The sequence below is a fragment of the Triturus cristatus genome, chromosome 3_1 (genome assembly GCF_964204655.1).
Source record: "Triturus cristatus chromosome 3_1, aTriCri1.1, whole genome shotgun sequence".
In the NCBI taxonomy this organism is placed as follows: Eukaryota; Metazoa; Chordata; class Amphibia; order Caudata; family Salamandridae; genus Triturus; species Triturus cristatus.
In genome coordinates this window covers 941,375,417-941,389,472 of record NC_140583.1, presented here as the reverse complement: position 1 = coordinate 941,389,472, position 14,056 = coordinate 941,375,417, and positions in this window count along the sequence as shown.

The following is a 14,056-nucleotide window of genomic DNA, read 5'->3' as shown; positions in this document are numbered from 1 at the left end:
ATTCCAGGACTGGATCTTAGATTCAGTCCTGGGTCAGTTCTCAGAATCAAGTGATGAAAGTCGACTTTAGTACTGTAGTGATTTTTAACTAATATTTAGCTATTTTAAAAGTTGACACTTTGAAAATATTTCAGAGAAAACAATCAATGATTCCCTATGGAAGAAAATGCAGGTTACAGGTACAGTACGTTCACGTTACTTTTGTAATCCAGTACTGGGTGCCTAGGCTCAGTACTGGGACCTTTATCCAAAACAGGTAAGCAATTACGTTTTCAGATATTATACGATTTTTGAAGAATATTTAAAGATTGCAGAAATCGACACTTAGAAGAAATTTCACAGAAAAACAGTCACTGGTTTCCTATGGAAGAAAATTGAGTTAAGGGTAAGTACAGTTGTAGAGATTTTTCAGAGTCAGTGCTGGGCACCAAGATCCAGCACTGGGAGTTCACCTAGGAACAGGTGAGTAAATTCGTTTTTGTCACTCGGCTGATTTTTGGTGAATATTTGAAGATTTGAAAAGTCCACACTTAGAAGAAATTTCAGGAAAAAGCCAGTCAATGTTACCCTATGGGGAAAATAGAGTTTGCGGTTTAAGGGTAAGTACTCGACTGGAAGAATTGAGGTTCTGGGCACAGACTCAGGGGTCTCCAGGGTCAGGTAGGTACAGTTGGTTCACCCTCAGCGGCTCTAGGGCGGCGGGGTGCAGAGAGAGTTAGGCCCAATGTTATCCTGAGAGGGATAGGGGGGCCTTGTTTGGTGGCTGCTGACTGGCAAGCCACGCGGCTGTGGGAGCTGGGCTCCTGGTCACTTACTCAGGGCAAGTGGGGAAGTAGGAAGGAATAGAGTTTTCACTGCCAGGGCCACTCGGGCGGCTGGGTGCAGAGTGCTTTTGAGCCTTCGGGCGCTCAATGGATGTCAATGGGAAATCTCCGGTTAGGAAAAAGACTGCAAGCTCGGGGACGAGGACTCTTCAGGTGCGACCACCACTTTGAGAGGTAAGTTGGGTAGCTGGAGGATAGGTAGGTACCCCGGGGTTGGACACAGGGGGCCGTGGGGCGCCGCGTGCAGGGCTGCCTTTAGGTGTTGGGAAATCTTACCCTCAGTTGATCGCGGTTGGGGGGGCACCTGGTTCTGAGGCTGCAGGCTTCTTCAGGAATGTCGAGGGAGGTCCTTGGGTGCCGGACTCGGGGTCACAGTCGCCGTGGGGTCGTCCTCAGGGTCTTTGTTCACTCCGGCACTGGCCAGGCTCGGCTGGTGCAGAGTGTGCTGGGTTCGCGGTTCCGGGCTGCTGCCAGGGGTTAGAAATAGGTTGCGAGTAGAGCCTCTACTCATGGGAGTCCCAGGGGCTTAGAGCCAAAAGGTAGCCAGGTCCTCCGGGGTTGGTGAGGTTGCTGGCCACAAGAGATGACGCGCTGGAGCAGGAGCAGGTTTGAGGGTCGACAGGCCGGTAGGGCTGGGGCCAAAGCAGTTGGTGTCTTCCTCTTTTTAGCAGCTGCAGGGCAGGTCTTTGTTCTTCTTGCTCTTCTTGTAGTTTCGAATCTGGAATCTGGGGAAGGAAGGTTCAGGGTGCCCCTAAATACTAGATTTAGGGGCGTTACAGGTAGGTGAAGGGCAGGGACCAATGGGTCCTCGTCCTGGGGTGGGTACACCCCCTATCCTGCCTCTCTCCTGTGGGAGGGGGGCAGTAGCCTAGTCCTGATAGGGTAGGGCTCCCCATCTTCAAGATGGCGAGAGCCCGGAGATGTGCTTCACCTCGCCTCCCCCACCTGAGGGGTGGGGTTGGCAGGCTGGCACATCCCTTGTCCTTATTTGGGGTTTCCGGCCAAAGCTTCCCGCCAGAGTGGGGGGTTGCAGGGGCCTGGGGAAACTCACAGAGGCGGCATGCCTTTGAAGCTTCCCCATGCCCATCCTGGGGGAGGGGATTTAGCACCTCGCCCAGGATGTGCATTGTTGCAGGACCAGGAGAGCAGGGGCTCTCCTACCCAGGGGTCCAGCAACATGTCTGCTGGGTGGCAGCCTAGGCAGCCTCAGAGCAGACGTGGATTTGTAGGTTAGGTTCGAGGGGGCACCTCTAAGATGCCCTCTGGGGTGCTGGGTACATTAAATCCCACACTGGCATCAGTGTGGGTTTAATGTGCTGAGAAGTTTGATACCAAACTTCACAGTCTTTAGTGTTGCCATCATGGTGCTGTGGAGCTCGTGTTTGACGAGCTCCAAGCACCATGTACTCTTTAAATTGCAGCACTGCACTTACAGGGCTCAGGGATGGACCTGGGCACTGTAGGGGCACAGGGCTCTTGCTCCTATGCCCACACCATTGGCATAAGGCACCCAGCTAGAGGGGTGACTGATGTATGCCATGGCAGTGTATGTGATGGGCATGGCACACAGTGATGTGTGCCATGTCGACTTTGTTTTTGTCTTGCACCCAAACACTCAGCCTGCAAAGGCAGTGTGTGTGTGTAAGGGTACAGGGCCTCTAAGAGTGGCACAATGAGTGCTGCAGCTCTTAGAGGCCTTCCTGGGTCACAAAGCCTTGGGTACTTAGGGTACCATTTACCAGGGGCTGACATGTGGCCAAGGTTTGCCAATTTGGGTTTGGTTTGTTTTAGGGAAGGAACATAGGCCCTGGGCACCTGATTGGCAGGAGTCCAGGGCACACTCAACCAAAGTACATTCAGCAATTCAGCAAAAAGTGGGGGCATACCAGGCAAGAAAGATGACACTTTCTCACAGGCATGGCTTAGCAGTTCGGGCTGGACTGTTCCCATGAGGCACAGGGTCAGACTGATTTGCATATGGCCATGTCTGAACTGGGGTGGCAGAGTGGGCTAAAGAACAGTGATGGATCAAACCCAGATCTGTTGACTGGGTGTGAGTGTTTGATTGGTTCTGATGCTCCGTCCATCACCACCCCCTTTTGTACCGCTTTGTTCACCATAAGTTGGCAGGGTATGCTCAGACGTGAGTCTCTTGTTCACTTTGCCACTGGATTCAAGCAAGCCTGGCTGAAGACGGCTGAAATACCAGAAACCGGTCCTAGGAAGCTTGTTTCTGGTCCAGAGAAGGCATGGCTTGGCAGTTCGGGCTGGACTGTTCCCATGAGGCACAGGGTCAGACTGATTTGCATATGGCCTTGTCTGAACTGGGGTGGCAAAGTGGGCTAAAGAACAGTGATGGATCAAACCCAGATCTGTTGACTTGGTGTGAGTGTTTGATTGGTTCTGATGCTCCGTCCATCACCACTCCCTTTTGTACCGCTTTGTTCACCATAAGTTGGCAGGGTATGCTCAGACGTGAGTCCCTTGTTCACTTTGCCTCTGGATTCAAGCAAGCCTGGCTGAAGACGGCTGAAATGCCAGAAACCGGTCCTAGGAAGCTTGTTTCTGGTCCAGGGAAGGCATGGCTTGGTAGTTCGGGCTGGACTGTTCCCATGAGGCACAGGGTCAGACTGATTTGCATATGGCCATGTCTGAACTGGGGTGGCAGAGTGGGCTAAAGAACAGTGATGGATCAAACCCAGATCTGTTGACTGGGTGTGAGTGTTTGATTGGTTCTGATGCTCCATCCATCACCACCCCCTTTTGTACCGCTTTGTTCACCATAAGTTGGCAGGGTATGCTCAGACGTGAGTCCCTTGTTCACTTTGCCTCTGGATTCAAGCAAGCCTGGCTGAAGACTGCTGAAATGCCAGAAACCGGTCCTAGGAAGCTTGTTTCTGGTCCAGAGAAGGCATGGCTTGGCAGTTCAGGCTGGACTGTTCCCATGAGGCACAGGGTCAGACTGATTTGCATATGGCCATGTCTGAACTGGGGTGGCAGAGTGGGCTAAAAGACGGTTATGGATCAAACCTAGATCTGTTGATTGGGTGTGAGTGTTTGATTGGTTCTGATGCTCCGTCCATCACCACCCTCTTTTGTACTGCTTTGTTCGCCATAAGTTGGTAGGGTATGCTCAGACGTGAGTCCCTTGCTCACTTTGCCACTGGATTCAAGCAAGCCTGGCTGAAGACGGCTGAAATGCCAGAAAACGGTCCTAGGAAGCTTGTTTCCGGTCTAGGGAAGGCATTGTGAGAAAGTGGCTCTGTATATACTGTTCCTTAATAGGTATAGGGTGTACAGAGTCCACAGTCCCCCAGGGTTTGACAGAGGTCAAAGTTAGGTTTAACCTTACTCTCTGAAGTGGTAGCTTGGTCAAGCAGTAAGGAAGTACCAGAGGACAGTGTAAAGCATTTGTTGTACACACTCAGTCAGCAAATGGTTTCACACACTCAATAACTGAACTCTAGGCCAATGCTTTATATATAAAAAAGATATGCTTGTTTTATTTTAGAACCAACACTTGGAGGTAAAATATACTTTCTCAACAGTAGATGTTTCATATAAATACTTTTGCAATATGCAGTAGATTTTAGTAAACAGTTACAAGAGGTTGCAGTAGGCAACTCTATTTTTAAACACAACAATACATTGAGCTCAATGGTAAATTCAAGTTATTTGCAACAGATTACTTTTTAGATTACTTTTGGAATTCCAGGACTGGATCTTAGATTCAGTCCTGGGTCAGTTCTCAGAATCAAGTGATGAAAGTCGACTTTAGTACTGTAGTGATTTTTAACTAATATTTAGCTATTTTAAAAGTTGACACTTTGAAAATATTTCAGAGAAAACAATCAATGATTCCCTATGGAAGAAAATGCAGGTTACAGGTACAGTACGTTCACGTTACTTTTGTAATCCAGTACTGGGTGCCTAGGCTCAGTACTGGGACCTTTATCCAAAACAGGTAAGCAATTACGTTTTCAGATATTATACGATTTTTGAAGAATATTTAAAGATTGCAGAAATCGACACTTAGAAGAAATTTCACAGAAAAACAGTCACTGGTTTCCTATGGAAGAAAATTGAGTTAAGGGTAAGTACAGTTGTAGAGATTTTTCAGAGTCAGTGCTGGGCACCAAGATCCAGCACTGGGAGTTCACCTAGGAACAGGTGAGTAAATTCGTTTTTGTCACTCGGCTGATTTTTGGTGAATATTTGAAGATTTGAAAAGTCCACACTTAGAAGAAATTTCAGGAAAAAGCCAGTCAATGTTACCCTATGGGGAAAATAGAGTTTGCGGTTTAAGGGTAAGTACTCGACTGGAAGAATTGAGGTTCTGGGCACAGACTCAGGGGTCTCCAGGGTCAGGTAGGTACAGTTGGTTCACCCTCAGCGGCTCTAGGGCGGCGGGGTGCAGAGAGAGTTAGGCCCAATGTTATCCTGAGAGGGATAGGGGGGCCTTGTTTGGTGGCTGCTGACTGGCAAGCCACGCGGCTGTGGGAGCTGGGCTCCTGGTCACTTACTCAGGGCAAGTGGGGAAGTAGGAAGGAATAGAGTTTTCACTGCCAGGGCCACTCGGGCGGCTGGGTGCAGAGTGCTTTTGAGCCTTCGGGCGCTCAATGGATGTCAATGGATAATCTCCGGTTAGGAAAAAGACTGCAAGCTCGGGGACGAGGACTCTTCAGGTGCGACCACCACTTTGAGAGGTAAGTTGGGTAGCTGGAGGATAGGTAGGTACCCCGGGGTTGGACACAGGGGGCCGTGGGGCGCCGCGTGCAGGGCTGCCTTTAGGTGTCGGGAAATCTTACCCTCAGTTGATCGCGGTTGGGGGGGCACCTGGTTCTGAGGCTGCAGGCTTCTTCAGGAATGTCGAGGGAGGTCCTTGGGTGCCGGACTCGGGGTCACAGTCGCCGTGGGGTCGTCCTCAGGGTCTTTGTTCACTCCGGCACTGGCCAGGCTTGGCTGGTGCAGAGTGTGCTGGGTTCGCGGTTCCGGGCTGCTGCCAGGGGTTAGAAATAGGTTGCGAGTAGAGCCTCTACTCATGGGAGTCCCAGGGGCTTAGAGCCAAAAGGTAGCCAGGTCCTCCGGGGTTGGTGAGGTTGCTGGCCACAAGAGATGACGCGCTGGAGCAGGAGCAGGTTTGAGGGTCGACAGGCCGGTAGGGTTGGGGCCAAAGCAGTTGGTGTCTTCCTCTTTTTAGCAGCTGCAGGGCAGGTCTTTGTTCTTCTTGCTCTTCTTGTAGTTTCGAATCTGGAATCTGGGGAAGGAAGGTTCAGGGTGCCCCTAAATACTAGATTTAGGGGCGTTACAGGTAGGTGAAGGGCAGGGACCAATGGGTCCTCGTCCTGGGGTGGGTACACCCCCTATCCTGCCTCTCTCCTGTGGGAGGGGGGCAGTAACCTAGTCCTGATAGGGTAGGGCTCCCCATCTTCAAGATGGCGAGAGCCCGGAGATGTGCTTCACCTCGCCTCCCCCACCTGAGGGGTGGGGTTGGCAGGCTGGCACATCCCTTGTCCTTATTTGGGGTTTCCGGCCAAAGCTTCCCACCAGAGTGGGGGGTTGCAGGGGCCTGGGGAAACTCACAGAGGCGGCATGCCTTTGAAGCTTCCCCCTGCCCATCCTGGGGGAGGGGATTTAGCACCTCGCCCAGGATGTGCATTGTTGCAGGACCAGGAGAGCAGGGGCTCTCCTACCCAGGGGTCCAGCAACATGTCTGCTGGGTGGCAGCCTAGGCAGCCTCAGAGCAGACGTGGATTTGTAGGTTAGGTTCGAGGGGGCACCTCTAAGATGCCCTCTGGGGTGCTGGGTACATTAAATCCCACACTGGCATCAGTGTGGGTTTAATGTGCTGAGAAGTTTGATACCAAACTTCACAGTCTTTAGTGTTGCCATCATGGTGCTGTGGAGCTCGTGTTTGACGAGCTCCAAGCACCATGTACTCTTTAAATTGCAGCACTGCACTTACAGGGCTCAGGGATGGACCTGGGCACTGTAGGGGCACAGGGCTCTTGCTCCTATGCCCACACCATTGGCATAAGGCACCCAGCTAGAGGGGTGACTGATGTATGCCATGGCAGTGTATGTGATGGGCATGGCACACAGTGATGTGTGCCATGTCGACTTTGTTTTTGTCTTGCACCCAAACACTCAGCCTGCAAAGGCAGTGTGTGTGTGTAAGGGTACAGGGCCTCTAAGAGTGGCACAATGAGTGCTGCAGCTCTTAGAGGCCTTCCTGGGTCACAAAGCCTTGGGTACTTAGGGTACCATTTACCAGGGGCTGACATGTGGCCAAGGTTTGCCAATTTGGGTTTGGTTTGTTTTAGGGAAGGAACATAGGCCCTGGGCACCTGATTGGCAGGAGTCCAGGGCACACTCAACCAAAGTACATTCAGCAATTCAGCAAAAAGTGGGGGCATACCAGGCAAGAAAGATGACACGTTCTCACAGGCATGGCTTAGCAGTTCGGGCTGGACTGTTCCCATGAGGCACAGGGTCAGACTGATTTGCATATGGCCATGTCTGAACTGGGGTGGCAGAGTGGGCTAAAGAACAGTGATGGATCAAACCCAGATCTGTTGACTGGGTGTGAGTGTTTGATTGGTTCTGATGCTCCGTCCATCACCACCCCCTTTTGTACCGCTTTGTTCACCATAAGTTGGCAGGGTATGCTCAGACGTGAGTCTCTTGTTCACTTTGCCACTGGATTCAAGCAAGCCTGGCTGAAAACGGCTGAAATACCAGAAACCGGTCCTAGGAAGCTTGTTTCTGGTCCAGAGAAGGCATGGCTTGGCAGTTCGGGCTGGACTGTTCCCATGAGGCACAGGGTCAGACTGATTTGCATATGGCCTTGTCTGAACTGGGGTGGCAAAGTTGGCTAAAGAACAGTGATGGATCAAACCCAGATCTGTTGACTTGGTGTGAGTGTTTGATTGGTTCTGATGCTCCGTCCATCATCACTCCCTTTTGTACCGCTTTGTTCACCATAAGTTGGCAGGGTATGCTCAGACGTGAGTCCCTTGTTAACTTTGCCTCTGGATTCAAGCAAGCCTGGCTGAAGACGGCTGAAATGCCAGAAACCGGTCCTAGGAAGCTTGTTTCTGGTCCAGGGAAGGCATGGCTTGGTAGTTCGGGATGGACTGTTCCCATGAGGCACAGGGTCAGACTGATTTGCATATGGCCATGTCTGAACTGGGGTGGCAGAGTGGGCTAAAGAACAGTGATGGATCAAACCCAGATCTGTTGACTGGGTGTGAGTGTTTGATTGGTTCTGATGCTCCATCCATCACCACCCCCTTTTGTACCGCTTTGTTCACCATAAGTTGGCAGGGTATGCTCAGACGTGAGTCCCTTGTTCACTTTGCCTCTGGATTCAAGCAAGCCTGGCTGAAGACTGCTGAAATGCCAGAAACCGGTCCTAGGAAGCTTGTTTCTGGTCCAGAGAAGGCATGGCTTGGCAGTTCAGGCTGGACTGTTCCCATGAGGCACAGGGTCAGACTGATTTGCATATGGCCATGTCTGAACTGGGGTGGCAGAGTGGGCTAAAAGACGGTGATGGATCAAACCTAGATCTGTTGATTGGGTGTGAGTGTTTGATTGGTTCTGATGCTCCGTCCATCACCACCCTCTTTTGTACCGCTTTGTTCGCCATAAGTTGGTAGGGTATGCTCAGACGTGAGTCCCTTGCTCACTTTGCCACTGGATTCAAGCAAGCCTGGCTGAAGACGGCTGAAATGCCAGAAACCGGTCCTAGGAAGCTTGTTTCCGGTCTAGGGAAGGCATTGTGAGAAAGTGGCTCTGTATCTACTGTTCCTTAATAGGTATAGGGTGTACAGAGTCCACAGTCCCCCAGGGTTTGACAGAGGTCAAAGTTAGGTTTAACCTTACTCTCTGAAGTGGTAGCTTGGTCGAGCAGTAAGGCAGTACCAGAGGACAGTGTAAAGCATTTGTTGTACACACTCAGTCAGCAAATGGTTTCACACACTCAATAACTGAACTCTAGGCAAATGCTTTATATATAAAAAAGATATGCTTGTTTTATTTTAGAACCAACACTTGGAGGTAAAATATACTTTCTCAACAGTAGATGTTTCATATAAATACTTTTGCAATATGCAGTAGATTTTAGTAAACAGTTACAAGAGGTTGCAGTAGGCAACTCTATTTTTAAACACAACAATACATTGAGCTCAATGGTAAATTCAAGTTATTTGCAACAGATTACTTTTTAGATTACTTTTGGAATTCCAGGACTGGATCTTAGATTCAGTCCTGGGTCAGTTCTCAGAATCAAGTGATGAAAGTCGACTTTAGTACTGTAGTGATTTTTAACTAATATTTAGATATTTTAAAAGTTGACACTTTGAAAATATTTCAGAGAAAACAATCAATGATTCCCTATGGAAGAAAATGCAGGTTACAGGTACAGTACGTTCACGTTACTTTTGTAATCCAGTACTGGGTGCCTAGGCTCAGTACTGGGACCTTTATCCAAAACAGGTAAGCAATTACGTTTTCAGATATTATACGATTTTTGAAGAATATTTAAAGATTGCAGAAATCGACACTTAGAAGAAATTTCACAGAAAAACAGTCACTGGTTTCCTATGGAAGAAAATTGAGTTAAGGGTAAGTACAGTTGTAGAGATTTTTCAGAGTCAGTGCTGGGCACCAAGATCCAGCACTGGGAGTTCACCTAGGAACAGGTGAGTAAATTGGTTTTTGTCACTTGGCTGATTTTTGGTGAATATTTGAAGATTTGAAAAGTCCACACTTGCAAGAAATTTCAGGAAAAAGCCAGTCAATGTTACCCTATGGGGAAAATAGAGTTTGTGGTTTAAGGGTAAGTACTCGACTGGCAGAATTGAGGTTCTGGGCACAGACTCAGGGGTCTCCCAGGGTCAGGTAGGTACAGTTGGTTCACCCTCAGCGGCTCTAGGGCGGCCGGGTGCAGAGAGAGTTAGGCCCAATGTTATCCTGAGAGGGATAGGGGGGCCTTGTTTGGTGGCTGCTGACTGGCAAGCCACGTGGCTGTGGGAGCTGGGCTCCTGGTCACTTACTCAGGGCAAGTGGGGAAGTAGGAAGGAATAGAGTTTTCACTGCCAGGGCCACTCGGGCGGCTGGGTGCAGAGTGCTTTTGAGCCTTCGGGCGCTCAATGGATGTCAATGGGAAATCTCCGGTTAGGAAAAAGACTGCAAGCTCGGGGACGAGGACTCTTCAGGTGCCACCACCACTTCGAGAGGTATGTTGGGTAGCTGGAGGATAGGTAGGTACCCCGTGGTTGGACACAGGGGGCCGTGGGGCGCCGCGTGCAGGGGTGCCTTTAGGTGTCGGGAAATCTTACCCTCAGTTGATCGCGGTTGGGGGGGCACCTGGTTCTGAGGCTGCAGGCTTCTTCAGGAATGTCGAGGGAGGTCCTTGGGTGCCGGACTCGGGGTCACAGTCGCCCTGGGGTCGTCCTCAGGGTCTTTGTTCACTCCGGCACTGGCCAGGCTCGGCTGGTGCAGAGTGTGCTGGGTTCGCGGTTCCGGGCTGCTGCCAGGGGTTAGAAATAGGTTGCGAGTAGAGCCTCTACTCATGGGAGTCCCAGGGGCTTAGAGCCAAAAGGTAGCCAGGTCCTCCGGGGTTGGTGAGGTTGCTGGCCACAAGAGATGCCGCTCTGGAGCAGGAGCAGGTTTGAGGGTCGACAGGCCGGTAGGGCTGGGGCCAAAGCAGTTGGTGTCTTCCTCTTTTTAGCAGCTGCAGGGCAGGTCTTTGTTCTTCTTGCTCTTCTTGTAGTTTCGAATCTGGAGAAGGAAGGTTCAGGGTGCCCCTAAATACTAGATTTAGGGGCGTTACAGGTAGGTGAAGGGCAGGGACCAATGGGTCCTCGTCCTGGGGTGGGTACACCCCCTATCCTGCCTCTCTCCTGTGGGAGGGGGGCAGTAGCCTAGTCCTGATAGGGTAGGGCTCCCCATCTTCAAGATGGCGAGAGCCCGGAGATGTGCTTCCCCTCGCCTCCCCCACCTGAGAGGTGGGGTTGGCAGGCTGGCACATCCCTTGTCCTTATTTGGGGTTTCCGGCCAAAGCTTCCCGCCAGAGTGGGGGGTTGCAGGGGCCTGGGGAAACTCACAGAGGCGGCATGCCTTTGAAGCTTCCCCCTGCCCATCCTGGGGGAGGGGATTTAGCACCTCGCCCAGGATGTGCATTGTTGCAGGACCAGGAGAGCAGGGGCTCTCCTACCCAGGGGTCCAGCAACATGTCTGCTGGGTGGCAGCCTAGGCAGCCTCAGAGCAGACGTGGATTTGTAGGTTAGGTTCGAGGGGGCACCTCTAAGATACCCTCTGGGGTGCTGGGTACATTAAATCCCACACTGGCATCAGTGTGGCTTTAATGTGCTGAGAAGTTTGATACCAAACTTCACAGTCTTTAGTGTTGCCATCATGGTGCTGTGGAGCTCGTGTTTGACGAGCTCCAAGCACCATGTACTCTTTAAATTGCAGCACTGCACTTACAGGGCTCAGGGATGGACCTGGGCACTGTAGGGGCACAGGGCTCTTGCTCCTATGCCCACACCATTGGCATAAGGCACCCAGCTAGAGGGGTGACTGATGTATGCCATGGCAGTGTATGTGATGGGCATGGCACACAGTGATGTGTGCCATGTCGACTTTGTTTTTGTCTTGCACCCAAACACTCAGCCTGCAAAGGCAGTGTGTGTGTGTAAGGGTACAGGGCCTCTAAGAGTGGCACAATGAGTGCTGCAGCTCTTAGAGGCCTTCCTGGGTCACAAAGCCCTGGGTACTTAGGGTACCATTTACCAGGGGCTGACATGTGGCCAAGGTTTGCCAATTTGGGTTTGGTTTGTTTTAGGGAAGGAACATAGGCCCTGGGCACCTGATTGGCAGGAGTCCAGGGCACACTCAACCAAAGTACATTCAGCAATTCAGCAAAAAGTGGGGGCATACCAGGCAAGAAAGATGACACTTTCTCACAGGCATGGCTTAGCAGTTCGGGCTGGACTGTTCCCATGAGGCACAGGGTCAGACTGATTTGCATATGGCCATGTCTGAACTGGGGTGGCAGAGTGGGCTAAAGAACAGTGATGGATCAAACCCAGATCTGTTGACTGGGTGTGAGTGTTTGATTGGTTCTGATGCTCCGTCCATCACCACCCCCTTTTGTACCGCTTTGTTCACCATAAGTTGGCAGGGTATGCTCAGACGTGAATCTCTTGTTCACTTTGCCACTGGATTCAAGCAAGCCTGGCTGAAGACGGCTGAAATGCCAGAAATCGGTCCTACGAAGCTTGTTTCTGGTCCAGAGAAGGCATGGCTTGGCAGTTCGGTCTGGACTGTTCCTATGAGGCACAGGGTCAGACTGATTTGCATATGGCCTTGTCTGAACTGGGGTGGCAAAGTGGGCTAAAGAACAGTGATGGATCAAACCCAGATCTGTTGACTGGGTGTGAGTGTTTGATTGGTTCTGATGCTCCGTCCATCACCACCTCCATGTGTACCGCTTTGTTCACCATAAGTTGGCAGGGTATGCTCAGACGTGAGTCCCTTGTTCAGTTTGCCTCTGGATTCAAGCAAGCCTGGCTGAAGACGGCTGAAATGCCAGAAACCGGTCCTAGGAAGCTTGTTTCTGGTCCAGGGAAGGCATGGCTTGGTAGTTCGGGCTGGACTGTTCCCATGAGGCACAGGGTCAGACTGATTTGCATATGGCCATGTCTGAACTGGGGTGGCAGAGTGGGCTAAAAGACGGTGATGGATCAAACCTACATCTGTTGATTGGGTGTGAGTGTTTGATTGGTTCTGATGCTCCGTCCATCACCACCCTCTTTTGTACCGCTTTGTTCGCCATAAGTTGGTAGGGTATGCTCAGACGTGAGTCCCTTGCTCACTTTGCCACTGGATTCAAACAAGCCTGGCTGAAGACGACTGAAATGCCAGAAACCGGTCCTAGGAAGCTTGTTTCCGGTCTAGGGAAGGCATTGTGAGAAAGTGGCTCTGTATATACTGTTCCTTAATAGGTATAGGGTGTACAGAGTCCACAGTCCCCCAGGGTTTGACAGAGGTCAAAGTTAGGTTTAACCTTACTCTCTGAAGTGGTAGCTTGGTCGAGCAGTAAGGCAGTACCAGAGGACAGTGTAAAGCATTTGTTGTACACACTCAGTCAGCAAATGGTTTCACACACTCAATAACTGAACTCTAGGCAAATGCTTTATATATAAAAAAGAAATGCTTGTTTTATTTTAGAACCAACACTTGGAGGTAAAATATACTTTCTCAACAGTAGATGTTTCATATAAATACTTTTGCAATATGCAGTAGATTTTAGTAAACAGTTACAAGAGGTTGCAGTAGGCAACTCTATTTTTAAACACAACAATACATTGAGCTCAATGGTAAATTCAAGTTATTTGCAACAGATTACTTTTTAGATTACTTTTGGAATTCCAGGACTGGATCTTAGATTCAGTCCTGGGTCAGTTCTCAGAATCAAGTGATGAAAGTCGACTTTAGTACTGTAGTGATTTTTAACTAATATTTAGCTATTTTAAAAGTTGACACTGAAAATATTTCAGAGAAAACAATCAATGATTCCCTATGGAAGAAAATGCAGGTTACAGGTACAGTACGTTCTCTTTACTTTTGTAATCCAGTACTGAGTGCCTAGACTCAGTACTGGGACCTTTATCCAAAACAGGTAAGCAATTAAGTTTTCAGATATTATACGATTTTTGAAGAATATTTAAAGATTGCAGAAATCGACACTTAGAAGAAATTTCACAGAAAAACAGTCAATGGTTTCCTATGGAAGAAAATTGAGTTAAGGGTAAGTACAGTTGTAGAGATTTTTCAGAGTCAGTGCTGGGCACCAAGATCCAGCACTGGGAGTTCACCTAGGAACAGGTGAGTAAATTCGTTTTTGTCACTCGGCTGATTTTTGGTGAATATTTGAAGATTTGAAAAGTCCACACTTAGAAGAAATTTCAGGAAAAAGCCAGTCAATGTTACCCTATGGGGAAAATAGAGTTTGCGGTTTAAGGGTAAGTACTCGACTGGCAGAATTGAGGTTCTGGGCACAGACTCAGGGGTTTCCCAGGGTCAGGTAGGTACAGTTGGTTCACCCTCAGCGGCTCTAGGGCGGACGGGTGCAGAGAGAGTTAGGCCCAATGTTATCCTGAGAGGGATAGGGGGGCCTTGTTTGGTGGCTGCTGACTGGCAAGCCACGCGGCTGTGGGAGCTGG